The sequence below is a fragment of the Castanea sativa genome, chromosome 9 (assembly GCF_040712315.1).
Source record: "Castanea sativa cultivar Marrone di Chiusa Pesio chromosome 9, ASM4071231v1".
NCBI classification, from domain to species: Eukaryota; Viridiplantae; Streptophyta; class Magnoliopsida; order Fagales; family Fagaceae; genus Castanea; species Castanea sativa.
Window position 1 is genome coordinate 24,265,996 of NC_134021.1, and position 5,682 is coordinate 24,271,677.

The window sequence follows — 5,682 nt, forward strand, 5'->3', positions numbered from 1 at the left end:
ACTGGTAATAGGTCCACATCTTTAAATCAGACGTTGACATGAGAGGACCATTTCGAATTATCTCTTATGGATTTACACATCAACTTAATTAAGTATTTACAAGAATAAAGTAATTGAAGAGTGGCTTCTAGTTGAAATGCTATGAATAAGAGCTTTTGAAAATTATGCTAGCTAAAAGGTTATCCAAGCATATATTTGCGTGTACAAATGTCACCCATATGAAAGGAAATTATTTGGACATCTTTTTATTATATAATAATGAATTCGGTTAATGTGTGCCCTAAGGGCACATATTAAGTTATTCATTTATAGTAAAAAAATTTTGAAAATTAAAAAAATTATTAATACTTTTTTAATTCTCGAAAAGAAAATTTCAAAAATAAATAATTATTGTGTGCCGTTATGACACATATTAGCAAAATCTTATAATTATAAACCCTATAAACATTTATATGAGCATCAAAAGTGACTAAAATTTTTATTTTTATTTGTTTTCTAGTGGGGTGTGGGGTCAGAATTTGGGTTATACACTTATACTCTTGAAAGCTGGGTAGCATCATTTAATCAAAATATTTTAAGCGTATGATGATCTAATGTCTGAGATAGCGGTTAAGGTTAAATTTTTTATTATAATAGACCAATTTTTTAAGGAAATATCTGTATAATCATTTTTGTTACTTTTCAATACAATGAAACCTAATAAATTTCTCCTCAACAACAGGATGACTCTCATTAATAAAAGCCGTATAAGATTCTTTTCTATGTGCCCCAAAACAAAAAAACAAAAAAAAAATATATATATATATTTATTGTTGAACTTGATTGACTAAAGATGAAGCTTGCGGATATCATCTCCCTTTATTAAAGTACAACCAGCAAGACTTTTCCCCCCCTATACTGAGCCATTTTACCTTGTATGAAGAAGCATTTCATCAGGTACAGAATTTATTTTCTTCTTTGCTGGGTAATGCAACATCGGCAGCTAGTCATTTCTTTTATGTTTGCAGCTGTTCTATGGTACTTGTCGAACAACCGCACATGTAGATGAGAGATGGAGAAAGAGACAGAGACAGAGAGCTTAGATCTATGCACTTGGTAGGCCATAGTACTTGGGCTTAAAATTGATAACCAATGCTCTGGCATCCTCAAGTGGTCCTAAACAAGTACTCTTTTTCTTATGTCTTGTGTTTTTATCATCTTTCGTACTGGTTCCTAGCCTCCACACATAAAAACTTTCTTGACTTTTCCTACAATGTTTAGTAGTTCTGTACTGTAGGGCCACTTTGTGGGGATGAGAAAAAGCTTTGCAAAACCCCAAAATACATATATAATCATTTTTGTGAACCTAATCTTGTACAGTATCATAACTAGCTAGCTATAGAAACCTATCATAATTATATTGTTTCTCATAATAGCAGTTTCATGTTTCAGAAACAGTTTCATAGATATCCTTGTTGTCTTCAAAAAGGTAGGTACATTTGTGGTTTTAGGTGTCAAGTTGCATAACCTCAACTGTCCATCATGTCATGCCATTCTGATCATTACCAAAGAAACCACTTCAATCCCAACAAGAAGTAGTCCAAGGAGGCTAGCTAATGGGGTCCTTGATATTGATACGATTTAGTTGGCCAATTCCATCATTATTAGCTTTTATAAACATCTCCAAGATTTGTAAGATAACCTATATCAAGCCCTTTCTTGATTGGAAATTCTAACCGCTACATGAATAATGATTTTCTTTCTTTCACAATCGCACAACGAATATCCGTAATGGGTCCCAAGGAAAAAATACATATATTTACTAGAAATTAATTTTGGAAATAATTTCCATTTTGAGGTGAAGAGGCAAACTAGTACTAAGACTCAATTCTTGCAAGCTTTCACAGCTGGAATTCAACTAGTTCTGGTTAAATAATTGATGAAGGAAAAAAAAAAAAAAAAAGCAAAGTACGATGTGCATAACTCAATTATTGCGCTGGATTGCTTTGGATGTTTTAACAAAAATGGTGAACGATCATTTGTTTTGCTAAGTATGATTGGTTAGATAACAGATAATCTTACAGTGACCAATTTTGTCATCTTCAGATAGAAAATCCAGTGAATTTTTTTAAAAATCGTAAATCATTGGCCTGTTAGCTAGGTCACGGATTTATAGTTCCAATCAAGTTATTAAGATGCGAGTGACTGTAAACAGCAATGAACAGATTTGGTCTTAGTTCCATGGTAAAAAGATAATTATTATATGGAACCAACACCATAAATTTTAAATCTTATTATATTTCTATTAAAAAATATTATAACAAATTTTTGTGCAGTCAACTAACTGGGATGAAGTGTTCACCCTCTTTTATTGGGGGAGGGGGGGGGGGGGGGGATGATTAGAGGTTTTCGACCTTATTTTATTTCCTAAACTTGAGGTTAACAACCTGACTTCACCCTAATAGTAAAGGTTTGGTATTTTTTTTTAAGGGGTTTGGATGGGTATGAATTCAAAATTATAAAGGGATATAATTGAAACCATAACCCTTCACTATGAACTTCTGGAAAATATGCTTTAAGTATTTTTATGTTATAATTAACATTCAAATTGTATGCTTAATAGGTATATTGATGTTATGAGTTTGTATTAAATTTTATGTTTATTAAATTCAAAACAATATTAATCATATCAAATGTGTTGAAAATGGTTACATTCTATAGGCAGCAGGTTAATGGGTTGTATTTATGTCAACCCAACCTATTTAATATTAATTGGATTGAAATGAGTCATGTCAACACATGACCCGCTTATTAAGTATATCAAGTAAGTCGTATCATGTTAACCTACTTCATTAACAAGTCATGTTAAGGTTGAAGGGTCATGACACAATTATTAAATAGGTCGTGTTCGGGTTGAGCTATTAATTGAAATACCACTACCTTGACACAACACGAACATAACATACTAACATGAATTAACACCCCTAGTTTTAGGGATAGGAGAAGACTATCTTGGACAATAATAATTATAAAACAGGCCAAGAGTTCACTCAAATTAAGAAATTATAAATATATGACACATTATCTCAAGGATAAAGAAGAAATAAAAGGTGTTCAAATTAATCTATCATTTCCAACAGAAAATGAGGAAATCATATTCTCTACTAATAAAATATTTCTTGCCATTCTTTGTGGATGTGCACGCTTCCAAAGAACAAAAGTTTGGGTTGAGACCACCTCAAGCTCTCTTTTTGATAGGCCTCAATTTAGGAGGCCATTTACTGCTCCTACAAGCTTCCCTTTTGGCGGGCCTCTATCCAAGTCAGCTAGTGAGACCCAATTTAGAGAAAAATCATGAGACAGAGTTGGAAAAAAAAAATGAAAAATAAGATGCAAAACTATAATGATTCTTACATAGTTGCATCATGCATGATGCATGTGTTTATTTGCGCTGGTTGATGTTCCATTGTTTTCTTTCATTCTTGCCTCTCTTTTTTTAATCTTTTCAAACAAATGAATTTCATTGAATTGGTATCTTCGTCCTTCATCGATCATCAGGACCACCAAATTTAGCGGTCAAGTAATATCAAAGTCATACATGTGGTCCTAAATTGACAAAAGGTTTTTTTTTTTTTTTTTTTTTTTTAATTGCTGAAGATTGTGAGAGGAATCCAATTGTTAAATTTTGAGTTATTGGCCTGAATTGCTAAGGATTCTGTTGAGTTTAGGGTTTTTTTTTTTTTTTTTCGTTGGCAATGGCAGACAAAGTAGGTCCCTAAATCTCTACGAAATCATTTTTTTTTTCTTTTATAAATAGAACCGAATGACATACATGTATGTCATAAACAGACATTCTAACCAATGCATGTCAAACAAGTTCCGAGAATCTCACATGTTTTTTTTATCCCTTCAAAAAGGCCCAATTCTAGGCATGCAATGGGCCTGTCACCAAGTCGGACAATTTAATTAAGAAATTGGACCCACCATTGAATTTAAGCCTGAACCTATAGAAGCTGGCTCAAGCTTAATATTGCCTGAATATAAAGTTTGGACCATATCCGAACTCAGTGTGAATGAAATAATTTGTGATGACAACGTGGGCTCAAATTTAGGGATAAAATTCTTATATTCTATTTTAATTTCTAAGTGTTTTATTTTCTACTCCGTCAATCACAAATTTTTTTTATCATCAAAGTTTAATATAGAAACAAACTAGACACATGTCAGCTGTAGTTGTTGGAGTGTAAAATGGAACACTAAAATAATTTGAAAATTGTGGGTACTTTTTAGGATTTCTTATTTAAGTAGAATTTTTTAACCAAAAGCCTACCGAAAGAATCATACATTTTTCAACTATGTCATCCAAGAGGTGAAGTGATCTCTAATGTCTTTAGATTAATGACTGCTCAACCTTCCTTTATTGAGAGAGGGTGCATCTATTGGCCAAGCCATTTTTTATGCATAAGGTTGTCAAAATCAGAATCCTACGTAAGATCGTTGAAAGTAAGTGAGATCATAGATAGTAAGATCGGATTGTGAATCATAAAATCCTACATATTTTCAGATTTAAAGTAAAAAACACATTGATAATAGTTTTGTATGTTGAATAATCAAGTACATTATAAATTCATCCATAAAAATACTTAGATTTGCATCTAATGATATAATTTGCATGTCATACATCACTAAGTCTATACTAACGAAACAAATATATTTAAGTTTTGACCCATATATCTAAAAAGTTCAATAAATGTTTAATTAGCAATCAAAAACCAAAATATTTATCAAAACATATGGAAATATTTTCCAAGTTCTAAGTTCCAAATTTGAAATCCAAAATAAATTAGCAAATGGAAACTAACTACAATATGAAATCCAAAAGCAAGATGAATATAAGGGTGAAGTGAACATTTAATTATTCTCATTTTAAGGTTCTTATAACCACCATCTTAAATTCCTAATCATCACCATATATTTTATCATCTATGTAGACATTATATATTTGTATATTAGAGTTAAAAAAAACATCAAGATATAATTTCACACTCAACTATTCAAGTTATAACACTCAGCAATAATTAAAGAGCATGCTCAAAAAAATCAATCAATCAATATACAAATACAAACATAACTGATAAAATTATATATATATATATATATATTCTAGTAATATTAGAACACAAATTAATATATTGACAAACCAATTTAACAACATTAAAACTTAAAAGGCAGCAAAGCCAACATCAAATTCTTCATTTAGAAATGATGAGACATTCCTTCATTTTGATTACAAATGAATTAGAAACTAGAAAACATTTGTTTAGGTTAACATAATTTTATAAAATAAAAAGTCACATCATCACAAGATGAAAAAATAAAAATCCTTAAAACTTCATCAAAACAAAAAATTTATCCCATAAAACAAAACCAAAAATTTAAGTTTTTAGTAGGATCGGTAGAATCTCATACGATCCTACGATCCTACTATTTTTACGATCCTAGTGCGATCCTACACGTTTTGGTGAGGTGGGATCATAAAATCATGCAATCTTACGATTCAGATCGCGATTTTGACAACTATATTTATGCATGCCTCATCTTTGTGATGCATGTGGTGCTTATAATCAACATTAGTCTTTAACTATGGAATTATCAGCAAGCTCTCAAGATCACCCCAAAATTATACTATGTGAGAGTAATAAG